The following is a 23,100-nucleotide window of genomic DNA, read 5'->3' as shown; positions in this document are numbered from 1 at the left end:
GTTTAGCGGCAGCTATCAGATATGAGAATAAGGAATATATCCTGGACAAAAGAACTATCTCATTATAAAAGATGAGAAGTACCAAATCTGTTCAAAAATTGAGATAAGTTCTTTTTGGTACATTTTTCTGACTGTGTGATATTTCATTTTTGAAATTGATTTTGATATTGCATTTTTGGCACAATTCACTTCTAAATTAAGTAAAGAGAGAACATTTTTTCACCTGTATGATTATATGATCCTTAAAAAAATAGGGGAGTTTTTATTTTATTTATTTTTTTTTTTTTTGGGGGGGGGTTATTTTCCAATGATTGAATTTGAGCAAATATGGTTACTCCATACTGAACACCTATATAGGTGCTAGCTCCACCTGTGAGGCTTTTCCTACTGCTTACTTGATAACAAACATGTGGAGGAATAAAAAGTGTTCTTTACTGTAGAAGCATTTGCATGCCAGCCTCCTTTAACAATAAACTTGCCAGTGAAAACCTTAGACACAATGGAACTATTTTGCTAAAGGTTAGCATGCACTAACAGAATTATGGCTTCTTTTACTAAGGTGCGCTACTAGAATAATGCCAGCTCAATGCTGGCTTTAAGGTCTAGCGCGCAGGGCAATTTAGCACGCGCTATTCTGCGCGCTAAGGCCCTAACGCACCTTAGTAAAAGGAGCCCTTAGTGTTTGCTAAATTCTTAGAAGTCCATAAGTATATGATAATGGGCTTCTTAGCACTTAGCACACACTAATGTCCATTAATGCATATTACACTTGCAGTATGCTTTAGTAAAAAGGCCCTAATATTGGCACAATTACGTATATAAAAACACAAGAGAATCAGCAAAAACACCGTGTTCTCTCTAAAATATTTGTCTTGGGTCCTTAAATAGTGAAATTATGTTGAAAGCCATACCAGAACAAACCATTGTTTTGTATAAAATAGAAAGGCATGTCCTGTTGTGCTGATAACTGAAATATGCTGAATCAGAAAATACAGTATCAGTTCTGTTTGATATTTACTATAAAACTGTAATGTAGAAAAGATAGCAGAAGGAATGCTTTTATAGCTGGAGACCAAGGGTACAGACAAATGGAGAATTTTCAGACCAATGGCGAAATGATTCAAATTGCAATATGTAACTGGAACTGTGATTTGGATTAGTGATGCTACATCTGCTTGTCTTGATGCAACTTAAAATGGTATTTGTCCTAATTCAGAAAAATATGATCCATCCTGTATTTGTCTCCAGAGCTGGTGCAATAATATTAACATAGTAACATAGTAAATGATGGCAGATAAAGACCTGAACAATCCATCCAGTCTGCCCATAAGTTATACCCATTAAAAAATACATGATTAGATTAACTTGTCTCTTCTTTGATATTACTGGTGACAGAGCAGTTTTAATTTGTATTTATTTATTTATTTATTTAGATTTTTATCCCGTCCTCCCAGTAGCTCAGAACGGTCTACAAGTGAACATACACAATTGAGGGTAATTAGACATATAAGAAGTGCAACAGGTTTGGATGATTGGACTTACAAGACTGTGATGTGAGTTTAAGTACAGGCAATACAGCAATTTAAGAGTAGAGTTCAAATATAAGTAGTTAGTTTAAGTACAGTTATGTGAGATTAGGTAGTTGTGTAGTTTAAGTACAGTTAATTGAGATTAGGTACAGTTTGTCAGAGGATAGACTAAGATAAGATTGTACTGGAATTTAGGGGGAAGGTAGGAGAGAGGAGAGGGGGGTGCTTAAGGGGGGGGAGAGACAGAGGTGATCTTTAGTTGAAGAGGAGGGTCTGTACTGGGAAAGGAAGCCCAGATCTCTGTTAAGTCTTGTCTGGTAGGTTGATTTCAAAGGTTTTACGTTCATGGATTGTCTTAAAGTTCCCTTTTAGAATTCTTACCATAAAATAATTGGTGCAGTGGTCAGTTTTTCCAAAGAGTTGTCCAACAGAGGTGTCATCCTAACCAGACAGAGCAATCTCACAAGTAAACACTTTATATGTCCTTTCTCTAGAGCTATAAAATTAGGTTGTGGGGAGCCCAGAATAAGCAGCAACTTGGTTATGGGTTTGGAATATTGTTAGTACGTGCTATAATTGTATAACAGAGAGGCTATTCAAAACTTATCTCACAAATGTATACCTGCTGTGATAGGAATCACTCTGGGGCCCTTTAGCTAAGCTGCAGCAAAAAGTGGCTTTTGCATGTGCTCTTGCATGGGTTCTTCCACACATGAAGGACATTTTTGCCGCAGCCTTAAAATGGCCACATTCTAATATTTCCCAACTTATGGGCCAATATAGCTTTTCTTAAGTGCCGTTTTAAGAAATTTTTAGATAGAACTCTGGCGTTTCAAGCAGGAGTAATGAATACATGCTTGACTGCTCTTAGTACTCCAGCTCTCACTTATCAGCAATTTCGGAAAGATTTTAAGACCTATCTATTTAAACAGTACAATACTTAATAGCCTTGCCTCCCCTCTTCGGAACTTGAGCTCTCTCCATGTTTTCCGCAAGCATCTGAAAACCTGGCTTTTCTCAAAAATGTAAGCCTCTCTCCAACTTTGGTATCCCAAGTCCTCAAAATCTCTTTATATCTGGCTTCCCTAGTCCTCTAAATATTCCTCATTCTTTGACCTCTAACCCTTTATTGTAGTTCCTTCCTATTACATCTCCTGTAAACCGTGCCGAGCTCCACGAACATGGAGAAGATGCGGTATACAAACCTAAGGATTAGATTAGATTAAATATTTCAATTTTTTATATGATATCTATGTAGGCTCATTCTAGTCTTTAGCATTTGGCTTGTTTCACCAATGTAATATGCCTCTTTGCACTTTTTGCACTGAATGATGTTTACCACATTAGAAGACGAACATGTGAAGGATCCCTTTATGCCGAATGTTTTTCCCATATGAGTGACCGTGGGATCCTTTGAGATGGGCTCACACAGTTTGCAGTTGCCAAACCACAAAGATATGTGGCCATTCTCCTCTTCATGGGTTTGTGTGGGGAGCTTGCATTTTACCAATTTTTGTTTCAGATTAGGTAGCTGACGGAAGGCCAGCACAGGTGGGGCTGGGAATATTTCTTTTAGGCCCTCCTTTACAAAGCTATGCTAGCATTTTTAGCACCGGCCACAGAGATAAGAACCCAACGCTCAAAGGAATTCTATGAACATTGGAGTTCTTACTGCCACGGCCAGCGCTGAAAATGCTAGCACGGCTTTGTAAAGGATGGGGGTTAGTAATTCATCTTCCTGGTTGTAGATCTTATTTATGAGAAACTTGATATTACTGCCTTTGCTTTGAAGAAGGTCAAAGCGGTGTCCAATAAAATCCAATTTTTAACATAAAATGATACAGAAATGGAACTTTGCTAAAAACAGGAACGAGGACAGCCAGACATCCACATATAATATGGAACGGTCTTCAGAAGAGAGAAAGAAGGAGAGGAATTAAGGGTGGACAGGGAATAAGGCAGTGTTTTCCTAATTTTTCCCAGGGTCAACAGTCACTAACAAATCCTCCCAAAAGCCTTTGTGGAAATATTTATTTAACATATATAATATACAGTTAATAGGTTATAATTTGCCATAGTTACAGTACAAGTTTTTATCCTAACTCAACACATACTAGGGTTCCAATACCAATAAATAATATACAATTTACAGGTTAAATTTGCCATAGTTACAGTGCAAGATTTTTCAATACAAGTTTTTATCCTAACGCGACACATACCGAGGATCTTGTATCAATATACATTTCTTTGTAATCTATCAGTCGTGTGCGGGGAAGTTGGGTGAACAGGTATGTTTTTATTGCTTTCCTAAAGTTGAGAAGTCCTTCAAGGGACCTGATCTGAGGGGACAGTTGATTCCACTGGGTTGGTATGACTTGGGAGAAGGAACGTTAATGGTTTTTAAAAGGGAATCTCCAATTTTATTTCAGGAGTTGAAATATTTATTTTGAGGGAAAGTTTAATTTGATATGGAATGCATTTCTATCTGAGTCCGACTCACTGAAACTACCTTATTTGACCCCTTGTTCTAATCTTGAATCTGGATCATCTGTTAATAGGAACTGATTTAATTTTGATCATGCTACTATAGAAGAGAGAAGACCATTATTGTGTAAACTTTCCAAATTAGCATGTCCTCTTGATCTCTGCCCAAGAAGATTTTGAGTCCATGTAAGCCTATTTTCATATACTGATATGTTTCTACTTATGACGACCCCATTTTCAGATTGCACCCTTATGTCATCTAAAATTTCAGCATGGATAGAAAAACTTAGACCCCCTATTATTAAGCGGCGTTAGTGAGTGCTGTGCGGCAACCACACCAAAGCCCATAGGGATTTAAAGGGCGGTTGGTGGTTACCGAGCCAACCCATGCTAATTGCTTTAGTAAAAGGGAAACTTAATGACAGAGGCCTAGATGCACTAAACAGGGTCGGTAAGACCGCATGGGTGCATGGCGGTCCAATTTTTGGCCGATTCCAAAAGAGTGACTGATGCTCAAACAAGTTTGAATGCAAATGATTTGAGCGGAGGTTTATCATAATTCCCATCTGATCCTGCCAATGAATCACTGTGAGAATGACTCTCACACATGCGCAGAGCCGGCAGGGGAAGCCTGAACAACTGAGAGACAGGGGAAGACTCGAAGCAGCCTCATGCCACTCAGCTGTTTGGGACAGGAAACCTTTTTTTTTTAATGGACACACATGTTGTGCGTGTTATCCATGCAAAATATCTGTCCCCATTAAAAAAAAAAGTTGTGCCAGCCCCCTTCTCGACCACAGCCATCACCCCCCACCCCCGATGACAACTGTAGGTCCCCAAACCTCCCGACAATAATGGCCACTCTTACCTAGAGAGAAAGGAAGGATGTCCACTCCTTCCTGCCTCAGCAACTCTGTTGTGCGTCTAGGCCACCTGGACCCCCAAAACTCCCCCCCCCCCGACTCTCCAGGCACTCCCCCTAACACCCTCCCACCACCTCACCAACAAAACCGCTCAGAACCCCTCCAGCTCAAGCAACCCCACCAATCCCTCCCCCATACTTTGTTGTGAAAGACGGCAAGAGGGATGCCCAGTCCTTCTTGCCAGCAGGCCTGCCGCTTCGAAATGTTGGGATGCAACAGGGAGGGGCTTAAGGCCTTGATCGGCCTGTATATTTTAAGCCCTTCCTATGGGAGAGGCCTTATTTATCTAGGCCAATCAGGGCCTTAGGCCACCTTCCCAGTGCATCCTGAGATGTACTGGGGCAGGGCCTAAGACTCTGATTGGCTAAGGCCCCTCTCAAAGGAGGGGCTTAAGGTATCCAGGCCAATCAGGATGTGTCACCCTAAATTCTGGAGAATTTTTACCTGTTAAGACTACAGCTACGATTCGAGGAATATTTTTAGATTGCTTGTTTGTCAAAAGACAAAGAGGATTCACTAGAGGCAGGTCTTGTCAGACAAATCTGATCAATTTCTTTGACTGGGTAACCAAAGAATTGGATAGAGGGAGAGCACTAGATGTGGAGAATTTAGATTTTAACAAAGCCTTTGACAGGCTATCTTAGGGAGAAGTTGAAAGAACTAAGTCATGACAGAGTGATACATACCTCTCAATACAGTTTGTTTGACATTCCTTCTTTGCAGTGTATTAATTTAATAACTACTAGAAAAAAGGCATTTTCATATTTGGGACCCTCTTTGTGGAATACATTGCCTCAGGTAATTCAAAAGATGTTGAAAACCTGGCTCTTTTCATCAGCATTCAATTTTATAGACCATTACGTTTTTATGAGGGATTTTATTACTGTTTGAACTATGTTATTTGACTAAACAGCCTTAAGTGAATGTAAACCGCTCTTAAACTTAGTGTATACAAATAGAATAGAAACAGTGTTCCACATAGGCATCTAATAAATAAAATGAGTGATCTCAGGATGGGTCCAAAAGTGACAGATTGGGTTAAGAACTGGTTGAGTGGAAGGCGACAGAGGGTAGTGGTCAATGGAGATCGCTCTGAGGATAGGAATGTTACCAGTGCTGTGCCTCAAGGTTTGGTTCTTGGGTCTGTTTTTTGTAACATTTTTGTTAGTGATATTACTGAAAGGCTGTCAGGAAAGATTTGCTTCTTTGTGGGTGATATCAAAATCTGCAATAGAGTAGACATCCCTGATAGTGTGATTGACATGAGGAAGGACCTAGTGAAGCTTAAAGAATGGTCTGAAATTTGGCAGCTAAAATTTAATGCTAAGAAATGCAAGGTCATGGGCTGCATAAACCCAAGGGAATGATACTGTTTAGGTGGAGAAGAGCTTTTGTGTATGAAAGAGGGCGGGACTTGGGTGTGATAATATGTATTTCTGTTGATAATCGCCTTTTTTTTTTCTGACATCAAAGTATGATTTAAAGCTTGTTTGTACTTCTGAATTGATCGATTTTATGCTCTATCCCTGTTATAACAGCGATGATTAACGGCATTTTCTTGATATGTCTATGTAATACGTGATAATCGGGGGGGGGGGGGAACAAGATTCTATGTATGTCATATGGAAACCGCATACTTGTATGCGGTATATAAATTTTTTAATAAATAACTTAAGGTAACCAAACAGTTTGAAAAGGTGACGGCGAAAGCTAGAAGGATTCTAGGGTTCATGGGGAGACGTATGGCCATTAGAAAGAAGGAGGTATTGATGCCCCTGTATAACACTCTGGTGAAACCTCATTTGGGTGGGGGGGGGGGTCAGTGGGAGTCTGTACTTTGTGTCTGCAGTGGTTATCTGGTCACTTTGGATACCTTCTGTGGACTTAGACCTGGTTTTAGATGGCCTAAGTCAAAACGTCCAAGTTCCGTCTAGGCAGCGTTGTAAAACTTTCGGTTATACATGCAGTACAACTAAGTCTAGGATGGCACACGTCTCACCCAAATCCCACCCTCGCCACTCCTCCTGAAACACCCCTTTTAGCTCTGGGCATACAGCAGCACTGTGAAGGCCTAAGTCGTTCAATTATCAGTACTTGGACGACTTGTGTTACTGATTGTCCAAGTGCCGATTTAGGCCAGTTTTTAGACGTATTTCTGTTTCGATTATGAGCCCCAGAGCATTGACTTGCGGTTCCTCATAAGTCGTACCACAGCTAATGATGGAACTTCTAAACAAATTTTGTCAGAAGACCGTAACTCACGCGAAGGACGGTACCACTGCAGCAGAGAACGAATGCTTAATGGACAGTTAAACTGAAGCAACTTGGGCAAAGGTAGGTGCCAGAAATGTGGGCCAGGGTTTTCCAGGCCTACATTTCTGGTGGCTACCTTTGATGTGAATCATGCCTATGTAGGCGCTTTATAGTGCCAAACGCCACTTCCGGTGTTAGCCATGCCTACAGTGGCAATAGGTGCCATAAAGTGCCTATGTAGGCATGATTACGACACCATTTTTTTAGGCATAGTTAGACACCTTGAAACTTGATTTAAGGGTCTTTTAAATGACATTTTTCACTTAACTTAGGTACTGGTAGGGTGCCTAGTGGCACCTAAGGTAAGGCGCCATTTATAGAATATGGCCCTTAGCAGATAGCCGATAGCCGGCTATCTGCAAAATTGAAAACCCTAGCCAGCTAATTTTAGTGGCCAAATTGGAATGGTTAAATAGCTGGTCTATCTTTGACTGCTATAAACTTGGCTGGCCAGCGCTTAATATCTATTGAGCTGGCTAAGATATGGTGGCCAAAAATAGACCAGATATTCAGTGCTGGCTACTGGAAACGGCCCGGCATTGAATATCTGGTTTCAATGCCGACCGTGGGAGTCAGCTTGGCTAACTAGCAAAATCTGAATGTTGGACCCATTGTGTCTTCTTTATCAAAGGATGCTAATTTTCAAATATCCTGGTTCTGTATTGGCAAGAATTCTCCCTGATTTTTTGCCATCCTAACTCATCCGGTTAGTGGACTGAATATTGCCACTACCAGCTAAGCTGCAGCTCTGCGCAGACTTCACACACAGACCGCTCCTAGGTTAGGGAATGGTTGCATAGAGTCAATATAGAGTCACTGAATATAGGTGGCTGGCCAGCTCAATGGACTTTAACTAGGCACAGTGGTTCAGTAAGGGGAGAGCAGACCGCCCCGGGCCGGGCGCTGGCACACCTCACCTTTTCTCTGATCTTGCCCCACCCCCGCCACGCATGCCTTCCCTTTCCCCTGTATCTTTAACTCCTCGCCGGAGCGAGAAGCATCTCCAACCTGCTGCTCACGCCGGCCTCAGCTCTCCCTCTGAAGTCACTTCCTGGTCGCATGCAATGAAGCTACTAAGTAGTGAATTTAAAACAAACCAGAAAAAATATTTCTTCATGCAACATGATTAAATTCTGAAATTCATTGCCAGAGAATGTGAGGAAAGCAGTTAGCTTAGCAGGGTTTTAAAATGGTTTGGATAATTTCCTAAACGTCCGTAAGCCATTTTTATGATAGACTTGGGAAAATCCACTGCTTATTTCTAGCATAAACAGAATAAAATCTGTTCTACTCTTTTGGGATCTTGCCAGGTGTTTGTGACCTGGATTGGCCACTGTTGGAAACAGGATATTGGGCTTGATGGACCTTCAGTCTGTTCCAGTATGGCAACTTTTATGTTCTTATGTTTGTAACTGAGCAAAAAATGTCGCCTACTTAGAAAATAACTATGGGCTCCTTTTATCAAGCCACACTAGCGGTTTAACGCGCGTAATAGCTCGCGATAAACCGCCAGCCGTGCTAGCTGCTATCGCCTCCTCATGAGCAAGCGGTAGTTTTAGGCCAGTGCGGGGGTTAACGTATGATGAAATGTCCCGCACGTTAACCCCTCTAGCGCGGCTTGATAAAAGGAGCCCTATGTTAGTGCCTGGCCGAATTAGCTATTTCCCCCTTCTTTTTAGAAATCTTGTTTAAAACCGTTGGTTCTTTTGCTTTAGTCTTACATTGTCCTTCCTGTGCTTTGCATGACTCATGGACTAGCTCTACTGTGAGACTTCTGTAGTTTACAGGGAAGGCCTCTATTTCACAAAACCTGGCATAAAAGTCTCTTCCTTTCTCCCTTCAGGACTGTGGAATGTAAAGAATATAGCTCGGTAACAGCTGCAAACAATTATCAAACTCTTCAATGGAAACTGTGAAATGTTATGAAATATATCTTGCTTCAACACTCCAGCAATTTTTTTTAGTTATTAAAAGCAATTTCTAAACAATCTCCAAAACGTTTGTCTAAATAAATCTAGAATGTTTGCCAAAGTTCAAAAAATGACTGTGCTTCACCGTGTTATGTGCGTCAGTGGTGCCTTTTTTTGGATCCAGTTTTGCTTTAGATGCAAAGCAAATGATGTTTCCATATGGTTAAGATTCGGTTCTCAAGAGGCTATTTTCTTTCTAGCCAAAAATCCAGCATTTTGAATATGGTTTGATTTTTGGAGGTACAGTTTAGCCTATCATTTGCATTACATGTTCTTTACAGCAAAAGTAAGGATACATTAAAAATTTACTATACATATCAAATCAAATATTTCTTAGCTTGAGTCAGACAGGCTAGGAAAGACAAAATTTCCCTGCAAGATACAGGGAAACTTTGACCTGGATCTGATGAAATCCAAAGTGGATTTTATTTGATCAGATTTTGCTGAAAGTTTGACTTCCTTTGAAACAAATCTGTTGATCCCTGTTTTACTACTTGGGATCTAGCTAGGTACCTGGGTTGGCCACTGTTGAAAACAGGATATTTTTATCATTGGTTGAAAAGACACCTCCCTCGATTATTGAGAAACATAACATGACAGCAGTTAAAGGTCAAATAGCCCATCCAGTTTGCCCAGCCACTATCTCCTCCCCTCCCTTAGAGATCCCATATGGCTGTCCCATTCTTTCTTGAATTCAGACACAGTCTTTGTCTCTACCAGTGTCTTTCTTTCCACCACCTGCTAAGAAAGCAAATAGAATGTTAGGAATTATCAGGAAAGGATTGGAAAACAAAGATGAAGATGTTATAATGCCCTGGTATTGCTCTATTGCAGGGGTTTCAAAGTCCATCCTCAGGGCCGCAATCCAGTCCGGTTTTCAGGATTTCCCCCATGAATATGCATGAGATCTATTAGCATATAATGAAAGCAGTGCATGCAAATAGATCGCATGCATATTCATGGGGGAAATCCCGAAAAACTGACTGGATTGCGGATCCCTTGAGGAGGGACTTTGACACCCCTGCTCTATGGTATGGCCAGGCCACGCCTCAAATACTGTGTGCAGTTCTGGTCACCATATCTCAAAAAAGATATAGCGGAATTAGAAAAGGTACAGAGAAGGGTGACAAAAATGATAAAAGGGATGGAACGACTCCCCTATGAGGAAACATAAGAACATAAAAAATAGCCTTACTGGGTCAGACCAATGGTCCATCAAGCCCAGTAACCCGTTCTCACGGCCAATCCAGGTCACTAGTACCTGGTCAAAACCCAAGGAGTAGCAATATTCAATGATACCGATCCAGGGCAAGCAGTAGCTTCCCCCATGTCTTTCTCAATAACAGACTATGGACTTTTCCTCCAGGAACTTGTCCAAACCCTTCTTAAAACCAGCTACAATATCTACTCTTACCACATCCTCTGGCAACGTGGTCCACAGCTTAACTATTCTCTGAGTGAAAACAAAAAATTCTTCCTATTGGTTTTAAAAGTATTTCCCTGTAACTTCATCAAGTGTCCCTTAGTCTTTGTAATTTTTGACGGAGTGAAAAATTGATCCACTTATACCCGTTCTACTCCACTCAGGATTTTGTAGATATCTCCCCTCAGTCTTCTCTTTTCCAAGCTAAAGAGCCCTAACCATTTTAGTCTTTCCTTGTACGAGAGGAGTTCCTTCCCCTTTACCATCTTGGTTGCTCTTCTTTGACCCTTTCTAGCGCCATTATGGACTCCTTTTATGAAGGTGCGTTAGTGGTTTTAGCGCATGTATGAAATTAGTGCGCCAAAAAACTACTGCCTGCTAAAGAGGAGGTGGTAGTGGCTAGCGCGCACGGCATTTTAGTGTGCACTATTCCGCGCGTTAAGGCCCTAATGCGCCTTCGTAAAAGGATCCCTATATCTTTCTTGAGGTAAGGAGACCAGAATTGAACACAGTACTCCTGATGAGGTCACACCATGGAGTGATACAGGGGCTAAAACGGCTAGGTTCTCTTCAGCTTGGAGAAGAGACAGTTCAGGGGTGATATGATAGAGATTGTCAGTTTTGTTAGTGGCCCCCCCCCAATGTATGGTGGTAAGGGTTAAGTGAAAGGCGTACTGACAAACGCTGGTCCCAGGTTCAGTTCCCTCACAGATGACTCACCAGGAAGTAGAATAAAGAAGGCATAGCCAGAGGTGATTGCATAAAGAATATATTATAGAAATAGTCTTACAGAAAAGCAATATTTATAAGCATTACAATGAAGCATTACAATTAAGTAGAGAGCAAAGCAGTTTCCCTGCCTTACAGAGTCCAGAAGGAAGCGTGAAGTTTCAGGGAAAGGCAGAGAGAGAGAGAGAAAAGGGGGATGGTCTAAGCTTCGTGTTCCATAGATAAAGGGAAGGATAGACAGAGAAAGATAGGGAGAGCCAAGACCCCTCTCCTCCAGAGATAGATAGCTAGATTGATAGATAGATTGATAGAGCAGAGAGGAGGCTTTTATACCTTGGCTGAATATAGAAACTTGTATGTCCCAGTATCTTTCTGTTTAGAATTTGTAAACTGTTTGAAACAATGGTTAATTTAATTGCTAAGGAGGGTGTGATATTTGCAGGCATGCTAGATGGGATTAAGTCTCTGGCTTCTTTGTTTCTTGATCTGTGCACCTGGACCCATTGTCCTAAGCACCCTCTTAATCAGACATTAACACCTTTTAGCTAGTCATGATTCAATCAGGGCTACTTAAAACTGTCTTCCTGCCCTCAGGGTCTATCTGCATTCCCATGCCAGAGTCAGATTGATATAATTTCCCATAGGCCTTCGCTGACATAAGTAATGCCAACTAAGAATGCTGAATGGTAGCAATAGCTAGGCTGACAGAGATCCATAAAATATTGAGTGGAGTAGACAGGGTAGATGTGAATCACTTCTTCACTCTTTCCAAGAATGCTAGGACTAGGGGACATGTGATGAAGCTACTAAGTAGTATATTTAAAACAAATTGGAGAAAATATTTCTTCACACAACACGTAATTAAACTCTGGAATTCGTTGCTGGAGAATGTGGTGAAATCAGTTAGCTTAGCGGGGTTTTAAAAAAGTTTGGATAATTTCCTAAAAGAGAAGTCCATAAGCCATTATTGAGATGGCTTTGGGAAATCCACTGCTTATTCCTAGGATAAGCAGCATAAAATCTGTTTTACTATTTGGGATCAAGCTAGATACTTGGGACCTGGGTTGGCCACTGTTGGAAATAGGATAGTAGGCTTGATGGACCTTTGGTCTGTCCCAATATGGCAATTCTTATCTAATCTAATCTAATCTAATCTAATCTAAACCTTAAGTTTATATACCGCATCATCTCCATGAGAATGGAACTCGACACGGTTTACAAGAACTTAAAATAGTGGGTAGAGAAGAAGAAAAAGGATTACATGAACTTATGTGTAGAAGGGGGGAGAGAAAGGGGGGAAAGATAGAGCTACAATTTGCTGAAAAGCCAGGTTTTCAGTTTTTTGCGGAATAACTGAAGGGAGCTCAGGTTCCGCAGCGGGGTGGTGAGGTCATTCCAAAGACCTGTGATTTTGAAGAGAAGGGATTTTCCCAGTTTGCCTGAATAGTGGATGCCGCGTGGAGAGGGGAAGGCTAGTTTAAGCCTTTGGGCAGTTCTGGAGGAGTCGGGACTGGAGTAGTTGAAAGACAGTGGGATAAGAGGAGGCAGGATTCCATGAATGATCTTGAAAGCCAGGCAGGAACATTTGAAATGGATTCTGGAGATTATTGGGAGCCAATGAAGTTTGGCAAGGAGTGGGGAGGCATGGTCAGACTTGCGTTTTGAGAAGATCAGTTTGGCTGCAGTATTCTGGATTAGCTGGAGTCTTAGAATACTTTTTTCGATAGATTTAAGTAGATGGCGTTGCAGTAATCTTATGTTCTTATATACCTCTACTGGGAGACTATTCCATGTATCTACCACCCTTTCTGTAAAAAAGTACTTCCTTAGATTACTCCTGAGCCTATTACCTCTTAACAACAACACTGGCTAGACAAATACATTAATAAAGCTAGACTGACCTACAACGCTTTTAGAAAACTCATAAAAACTGCCCTATTCGACAAATATATCACCTAAACAGAATTTTCACCGAACACTTCTTTCTTTTCTCATTCCCAATATACCCCCCCTCTGAAATCCTAATCAAACCGTATTGTACAATTCAGGACATGTCTTCTAATATGTCCCTCCTGAAAATTCTTAAACTGTACATTGTAATTTTCGATGTATTTTTTGTAATTCGCGACCTTTTCCTAACAGGTCCTCTCGGAAATGTATTAGCGTACTGTACTTTTTTATATTTTTGCATTCTTAAAGTTGATGTACTCTGTATTTCCTCTGACTATCTGCATACTGTAACTCGCTGAATGTCCAGCTCTCTTGAATGTAAACCATCTAGAAGTCGCAAGATTGTGACGGTATAGAAAAATAAAGTTATTATTATTATTATTAACCTCATTCTATGCCTTTTCTCTGGAGCAATGTTCCCTCTAAGCCAGGGAAGCAGATGTTCAAGTCATGATGTGCTCTAAGCAACAGTTGGTTTAAGCTGGGCTGGGATGGCATGTGGTGAGCAGGGGTGAAGGGGGTGCAAAGTCAAGCAATTTCTGAAAATTATGTCAAATTATATTTAAAAAAATGAGGTTAAATTATTTCTATTGAACTGAAAAGAAAATATATAAAAGAACTGTATATAAAATATGTCACACTACAGGGAATAGTTTTTGATCTAGGAAAGAAATGTATATTTTTTTACCTTCATTCATTTCTTTAAAGTTAGCAATCACATTGCACCTCTGTTGTAGAAAAATAATTTACCGTGGGTGGAAATCTCGGTGCGTCTTATGTAGCGAAGGTACAAAAAATTTAACTCCCCCCCCGCGTACCATTTAAAAACACCCCTTCCACTGCCACACCTTTTTAAAAACATCCCGCCAATGCGCTGCCGCCCGCCCTCTGCACCTTTGTAAAACACTCCACCCCCTGCACGCCCACCGCCGCTGTACTTTTTAAAACCCCAACCCCGCCTGCCCGTTGTTCGCCCACCGTGGTACCTTGTTACAAATAATCTGGTGGTCCAGCATGATCCCTCCCTCGCTAGCTGTCTCCTCCTATTTCCCAGCCAGCGGTGCGGAGGTCATAAGAGTGCGGAGGTCAGGAGCAAAGCTTTCTGCATTCCCACTTGGGCCCACACTGCTTTCTGAATGGCTGTGATCAGTTCTTGCGGGACTCATGATTGCAGCCATTCAGAAAGCAGCGGGAGGGAGAGCAGAAACCTTTGACCTCCGTGCTCTTCTGACATCCACGCTGCTGGCTGAGAAATAAGAGGAGACAGCTAGCAATAGCGGAAAGGATTTTAAAAGGTACCGGGGGGTGGGGGATGTTTAAAATACCAAAACAGCTGTCTAGGGAGGGAGGGAGGGATTTTAAAAGATACCGGGGGGGGGGGGGTTTAAAATACCAAGACAGCCGTCTAGGGAGGGAGAGATTTTAAAAGGTACCGGGGTGGGGGTGGGGTAGGGGGATGTTTAAAATACTAAGACAGCCATCTAGGGAGGGAGGGAGGGATTTTTAAAGGTATGGGGGGATGATTAAAAAAAGTACTGGGGGTATGTAAGGCGGAGGGGGGGATGATTTAAGGTACTGGGGGGTACGTGGAGGGTATGGGGCCTGCCTGCCTGTCTGTCACTAGGCCTGCCTGCCTGTCACTAGGCCACTAGACCTGACTGCCTGCCTGCCCTGTCCCTGTCCGCCCTGTGCCCTGTTCCTGCCTACCACTAGACCACCAGAGGGGGGAGAGGGTACAGAGCCTAGCAGGGAGAATTTGGTTCAGAATGTTTTTTTTCTTATTTTCCTCCTCTAAATCTAGGGTGTGTCTTATGGTCAGGTGCATCTTATGGAGCGAAAAATACGGTACTTCCTGTTCTGCTTAGGACAAAATATTAAATTCTTAACTTAAATTTTAAGGTCCTTGCCTCTGACTAAATTATATGCTTATCAAATCTTCTGGTCCCCTATTTGCATGGTCTGCAATTCCAAGAAGAGAAGGCACTTGTTATCTCCCTCCCTCCCAAGTGCACGTTAACCAGCTTTTTAAATTTGCAGTCCCTCTGTAATTCTCTATCAAAGGATCCAGCTCTCTCTACTTTGAAAGTTCCTTTTGCAGATTCAAAGTTATCTTAAAAACATATTGAAGTAGATTCTTAGAAAGTGCCAAAAGTCAGGCACAAAAAAATTAAGTTAGGTGCTATTGGAAAACTTTGCACCCAAGTTTATAGAATTAGCTGGAGTGTACCAGCCAAAATTGCCCTTAAATGGCAGCCAAGAGCAGGAGTTCAGTTTCCAAATTTTCAGGTGTACCCTCAAGCCATCTTCCTGAATCAGGGCTATAGGTGGCTTTACAATATACAATTTTACTTTTAGGGCACACAGTGCTTTTACACTTGAATGATGCAGTTTGCATGGGAAAGATAACCGCTTTGGGGGGGGGAAGGTACAGGCCTTCAGGGGGGGACAGACCTTCAGAGGATGGGGGACCTGGTGTAGAAGTACATGGAGGGAGCAGGGCTGGATTAAAGGATAGGCCCAGTAGGCACGTGCCTTGGGCCTGAAAATATCAGGGGGGCCCAGGGCCAGTGTTAGGGGGAAGCAAACACTGGCCCTGGGCCCCCCTGAACCCAGGGAGACTCTTAACACTGCGTGCGCCGGCTTCATTTCTCCTCCGAAACAGGAAGTTACATCATTCCTGTTTTAAAGGAGAAGGCAAGCCTGCACGCGCAGTTTAGAACCCCAAAGCCTGGGTTCAGTTTCTTACAGGTGAAAGGGCAGCAAGGGAAGCTGACCTTACCAGGCAGGCAGTCGGGGGGGGGGGGGGGGGATGTTGATGCACCAAATGGTGGGGGGATGGGGAGATAAATGCTGATGCAGTTGGGGGGGGGGATGCTGATGAGGGAGAGAGAAATGCTTATGCACCCAATAGGGGCAGAGTGGGGAGAGAAAAGCTGATTCACCCAATAGGGGTGGGGTTGAAATGCTGATGCACCTAATTGGAGAGAGCAAGGGAAGGAGAGAGAAAGAAGACCAGGAAAAGGAGAGGACAAGAAAAAGAGATGCCAAGACCATGGGTGGAAGGGGAAGGAAAGGAGATACTAGACCATAGAGGGGGAAGGAAGGGAAGAAGACAGACCAGAGGCAAGGAAGGAGGGAGGGAGAGAAAGGAAGGAGAGAAAATGCCAGATAATGGAGGGGGAGGGATAGATAGAAGGGAAGGAGAGCTGAAAGGTGTGAGGGCATGGGGTAGGGAAGGGAAACTAAGGAGACAGATACCAGACCAGAGGGAAAGGAAGGAGAGGAGATGCCAGAGCATGAAGGGGGAGAGAGAGATAGAAGAGAAGAAAAGGAGAGTGATGTCAGGCCATGGGGTTGAGTGAGAAGGAAGGAAAGGAGAAGAGAGAGATGCCAGAGCATAGGGGAAGAGGTGGAGACAGAAAAATGGAGAGGGAGTGAAGCTGAAATGAATCATGTACAAAGGAGAGAAGGGGCACAGGACAAACAGTTTATTGAAGGGACATAGAAAGAGGGAAGATGCCATATGGAAGAGAGAGAGCGGGAGGACACTGGATGGAAAGGGCAGAGAGGGTAGTGGATAGAAGAGGCGAGACAGGGTGAACAGTATATAGAAGGGGTAGAGAGAGTGGGACAGACACTGAATGGAAGTATGGGGGAGGAGGCAGACATTGAATGGAAGACGGGTGAGGGGGAACATATACTGGAAGAAAGTGGGGAGGAGAAAGAAAAAAGGGCACATGCTGGTTTGGGGGAAGAGGATATAATTAGATACTGGATAGATGGCAAGGTAGACACAATGAAAGAGGGAAATTGAGGACTGAATAGTAAGAAAGAATTTAGACAGAGGCAGAAAATAAATTGAGAAGGAAGACCAGGGAAGAACAGGAGGAAGGGGTGGAGAGAGAGATGCCAGAGCAGTGGTGAAGAGGAGACAGACACCAGACCTGGGAGGAGGAGGAAAGGAGGAAGGAGACAGATTCTAAATCTGAGAGGAGGAGAGAGAAAGATGCTAAAATCTGCTGGGAGGGAAGGAGGGATAGATGGAAGGGAATAAGACAGATACCACACCATGGGGGGAGTGGAGAGAAGTAGATGGATGCCACACCAATGGGGAGAGAGAGAGAGTTGGAAGGGAGAGGCAGACATTTTATGGAAGATGCATAAAAAGAAAGCAGATGCCATATGGAAGAGGCAGAGAGAGGGCAGACAGTGGATGGAAGGAAGAGAATGATGAGAAGATGAGGAAAGCAGAAACCAGACAACAAAGGTATAAAATAATTCTATTTTATTTATTTTTGCTGTAGGATAAAGTATTATTGTAGTTGCATTGATAATTGTTTATTAATAGAAAATGGAAATAAGGTGAACCTGTTTATTGGACTAATTTTAATCCATTTTTTACTAATTCAGAGACCATAATTCCTTTCCTCAGGTCAGGATGGAATACTGTAACAACAATATGGTTTACTGACCTGAAGAAAGAGGTTTAAGCCTCTGAAAGCTAATTGAGAAATGTATTAGTCCAATAAAATTACAGGCACTAAATTTTTGTGCCCCTGCCTCCTACCCAAATGCAAAATATAAATTGGTGGGCTTCCCAAAGCCCTGCCAGCTGAAGATTATTCCTCTAGGAAGGAAGGGGGGATTTGTTCAGAGATGTTTGGAGGTTGCATAGAAGAAAAACGGTATACTGGCACTGGTATGGTAATCTTTGTTGTTTGTTTTGAATTTTAAAATAAAAGAAATAAAGTGGAAATAAAGAAGTAAATAAATGGGGGAGGGGCAGGGGTGGGCCACGGTGGGGAGGGGTTGGGTGGGGTAAGGGGCGGGGTGGGGTGGGGCAGGGGGGCCTAGTGGACTTGTGTGCCTAGGGGCCCTTGAGAAATTAATCCTGCCCTTGGAGGGAGGGAGGGAAGGGGGTCAAAGAGACGTGCATATGCCGGACTTTGGGGGGGGAAGAAATAATGGGTGTAAAAACAGAGGAGAGGGAGAGAGATGGTGGACAATGGGATTTAGGGAGGTAAGGAACAGAAAGGGAGAGAAGTTGGACACAAGTGATGGTGTGGAGGGGGGATAGAGATACTGGATAGGAGGGAAAGGGAGAGATGGTGGACCCTGGGATGGTGGGGAAGGAGGGAGAGATGCTGGATGAAAAGGTAATTAAGAAAAAGGTGGATCTGTGGATGGAGACGAAAAAAAAGAAAGATGCTAGACCTCCAGGAGAGGGAAGGGAAATGGAAGGGGAGGACAGAGATGGCAGATGGTTGGTTAGCACGGAAAAAGGAGAAGGAGAACCTGGCAAGCAAGTTATCAGAAGACAACCAGAGCCTGGGACCAGCAAGATTTGAATAATGACCAAACAACAAAAGGTTGAAAAATAACTTTATTTTCTGTTTTGTGATTACAATTTGTCAGATTTGAAATGTATATCCTTCCAGAGCTGGTGTTAGATCGCAAACGTGAACTAGGATTTAACAGAAAGAGGAAAAGTCTTTTTTGTATGTTTATTTTGTTTACACCACAGCGCCAGTGTGGTTAGGAGAAGGCAAAGGGGGTGAAAAGGCTATAAAAGGGGTGAAGAGGCTATAAAATAAACCCACCAGGATGTTTGAAAAAACACCCAATTGGGCAGGAAAATCAATAAAAAAATTTTTTTCCTGAATCAGGCAGCACTAATCTGGACCATTGGTCTGACCCAGTATGTCCATTCTTATGTTCTTATAATGATAATGAGTATGATTAGTTTTTATGGCAGTCAGCATTTGTAATCACAGTAGAGACCACTATGTCTTTGTTATCACTACATATTTACATTTTTGTAATGTAGACTTCTCCAATAATTTTTATCAACAAGTAAACAGCCCTCCTCCATTGGTAAGTCACGTTTGTTCCAGTGCTGTTGTTTGGAACAGCCCAATTGGTTATGCTGGTTATGCTCATCAGTCTAATCAAAGATTTCCCTTAAAGCTAGAGAAACAAAAGCATAACAAAGTAGGTAATAAGACTGAAAGATTTTATAGTGCTACTGGATACGTATTCAGGTATACTGAGTATTCACTGCACTGTAATAAATATTCAGGTACAAATGTGTCCTTGCTTTACGGAGCTTAGAGTGTGAGGCAATGAGTGGTAAGTCACTTGCCTAAGGTCAAAAGGAAAGGCAGTGCCAGAAGCTTCCCTACTATTCAGCCCATTTTTCTAACCTCTAAAACAGTGGTTCCCAACCCTGTCCTGGAGGACCACCAGGCCAATCGGGTTTTCAGGCTAGCCCTAATGAATATGCATGGAGCAGATTTGCATGCCTGTCACTTCCATTATATGCAAATCTCTCTCATGCATATTCATTAGGGCTAGCCTGAAAACCCAATTGGCCTAGTGGTCCTCCAGGACAGGGTTGGGAACCACTGCTCTAAACCACTTTCTTTGCAAATCGAATTAAGAGGATGATTTTGATGGAAGTTACAATAGATGCAGATAGGCAGAAGCCCTCTATCAGGTGATATTCTAATAATTTAACCACCATTTCTACCAGAGCTTGTAACAGAGTTTATTTTCTAGATATTACTCTTTAAAAAAAAAAATTGCTTTCTCAAAAAAGTCCAAGAAGTGTTTATCCAAACAGTATCATTTGTCTTCATAATTGAAGCAGCTTGTTTTGTATTACTGAAAATGTGCAATAAAGATGAAAGGGAGATGGACACTGTTGGTGTGACTTTGACAAACCGTTTGTGGACGAGCATGAACAAGAGTCACAGCTCTTACAGGCCCTGTAATGACCTTTTCTAAGATTACATAGTGACCAACTGCATTCCAGAAATGTCTTTAAATATTGCACCAGTCTGTTTTATTACATGAGGGCCCAAAGTCACATTATGTTGTCTATTAAAAGTCAGCAGTAGCAGAAATTCATAGTAACTCATTAAGCCTTTGCTTTCCTTGGTATACTATTTAGAATGACAGTGCAATGCCGTATGACCAGAATGAAAGCATATACTACTAATAATAACAGTTTATATACCGCAGGACCGTGAAGTTCTATGCGGTTTACAATGGTTAAAAGAAGTTACAAATTAATTAGAATTAACAAGGTTAGAAGCTAGTTATTAACAGCGCTAGAGATCAGTTATTGTGTAGTAGGATTGTACAGGTTAGTTGCCTAAATACTTCAGGAACAGGTATGTTTTTAGGTGTTTCCTAAATTCCCCATAAGTAGTAGGCGTGAGCAATTGTTCCAGATCTTTGCCCCATAATGCCGCTTGATGTGAGAGAAGATGTTGATGGTGTTTTTTAAATTTACATCCTTTAACCGGTGGGGAAACAAAATTTGAGTGTGAGCTTCTCTTATGTCTGTTGTTTGAGAAAGAGAAGAGGTCAGTTATATATTTAGGGGCTAAACCGAATAGTGCCTTAAAGCAAAAGCATCCAAACTTAAACTTTACGCGTGCCTCCATCGGTAGCCAATGTAGAAGTCGGTAGGAAGGTGTTATATGATCGAACTTCTTCAACCCATTTTGCACCAATTGTAATTGCCGCATATTCTTTTGGGAAACTGCCAGGTAGGCGATATTGCAATAATCTAGTTGACTCAGTATAAGGGATTGTACTAGGATTTTAAATGATGAAACATCGAAATATGTTTTAATGGACTGAAGCTTCCAGAGAGTAAAAAAAACCCTTTCTAACTAAGGAGTCCACCTGGTCTTTCATGGTTAGACTCTGGTCCAATGTTACACCCAATATCTTCATAGTGGGTTGGATGGGATAACTACATTTATTGATGCTTTAGTGTCAAGTGGGTGTGGCGAAGCTACAAAAAATTTTGTTTTTTCTAAATTAAGCTTCAGTTTGAATTCAGTCATCCATTGCTCCATCGAGTTTAGTACTTCTGTTGCTTTAGGAGTGACTTCCGAGGGAGAGGTAGCGAATGGGATAATGATTGTAAAGTCGTCTGCATAACTAAATAATTTTATTCCCAGCTGGGTTAGTTGTGTTCCTCATGACTACATGTACACATTGAAAAGCAGTGGGGACAATGGTGACCCTTGCGGCACACCAGATGGATTGCTCCAGGTATCAGAGAGATCGTAATTAAAACATACTTGATAGGTGCGGAACATAAGGAAGCCTCAAAACCAGTCTACAACTAGTATTACAATGGTGAAGAAGGTACAATGTCTTATGCGTCAAAATTAGATTACCCATCATATCTAGTTGACCATTTTAAAAATCCGTATTTCTTCCTTTAGTTTATGAACGGTGATGGGACAAAAGCGTGCCGGACAAAGCCGCGCCGACATTTCGGCACAGACAGTTGCGCGCAAGACTCCAGCGCGCTGCTGTAAAAGTTAATTTTAAAGAACTCCGACGAGGAGTGTGGGGCTAAGCTCCCCACTTTACTTAATACTATTCGCGCTGCTGTTGGGGTGAGGTGGGGGGTGCAATCCCCCACATTATACAGAAAACTTAACTTTTTCCTAAAAAATCGGGAAAAACTTACGTTTCCTCTATAATGGGGGGTTCCAACCCCCCAAGCCCCCCTGACGGCAGTGCGAACACTATTAAGTAAACTGGGGGGGGGGTTCCCCCCCCACACCCCGTCAGAGCTCTTTAAAATTAACTTTTCCGGCGGCGCGCTGCAGTCTTGCGCCCAATTGTCTGGGCTCAAATGTCGGCGTGGCTTTGTCCCACACGTGAATGACTGTGAACTTTTACGAACATGCCTCATACTATATGGATGTAGTTTGTCAATGATCTGACTATGGATGCCCAATTTAAGACTTCTATTTTTGGTACTGTTCATACTGGGTTCAGTTTTTAAAGGAAGTTATGCATTCACCAGTGGCTGGTAAATGTATAATTTTCTTATTCTTAGCTATCTAGAAACAACACAAATAATGCAGATAGAAGGGTAACCACAAGCTTACCCAAATTGGGTTCAGGCCTACCCAATAAAATACTGCTGCAGTAGCTGGTGGGGATCCCGAAGCCCCACCAGCTGAAGATCTCCCCAAAGGTGCCCAGAAACACCTGTGCTCAGTTTGGCTGATGGCCACCTAAACTTATACTAGTCAATTAGGGCTAGTTTTTGGACATTTCAAAGTTTTGATTATTAGTCTCATAGTGTAAATCTTTAATGCACAAATCACCATAGTTACTCATTTGAAATACCTTAGGGCAGGGGCAATTCCGGTCCTTGAGAGCTGGAGCCAGGTCAGGTTTTCAGGATATCCACAATGAATATGTATGAGATGGATTTGCATGCATTGCCTCCTTGAGATGCAAATCTATCTCATGCATATTTATTGTGGATATCCTGAAAACCTGACCTGGCTCCGGCTCTCGAGGACCAGAATTGCCTACCCCTGCCTTAGAGTCATCATCAATCAAACTGACAACTCAATGCTCTAGTTAAGAAAAAAAAATTGCACTTGGATAGTTCAGAGCTGTTTGTCACTCTCTTGATCAGTGGTTCCCAAACCTGTCCTGGAGGACCCCCAGGCCAGGCCCTAATGAATATGCATGACAGAGATTTGCATATAATGGAGATGCCAGGAATGCAGATCTGCTCCATGCATATTGATTAGGACTATCTTGAAAAGGCCTGGGGGTCCTTCAGGACAGGTTTGGGAACACTGCTCTTGATGAATCATGTCAACTCACATACTACACGCAATATTGATTTTGTGATTGGATTACTGCAACATTGCCTATGTGAGAATCACTCAGTCTTTAATTGGGTGTCTATGAGCAGTTGAAAACATGGCTCTATGTCTTCTAGC

This window comes from Geotrypetes seraphini, chromosome 1, assembly GCF_902459505.1.
Source record: "Geotrypetes seraphini chromosome 1, aGeoSer1.1, whole genome shotgun sequence".
NCBI lineage: Eukaryota > Metazoa > Chordata > Amphibia > Gymnophiona > Dermophiidae > Geotrypetes > Geotrypetes seraphini.
The sequence above is the reverse complement of the archived record's forward strand: the minus strand, read 5'-3'. Positions refer to the sequence as shown.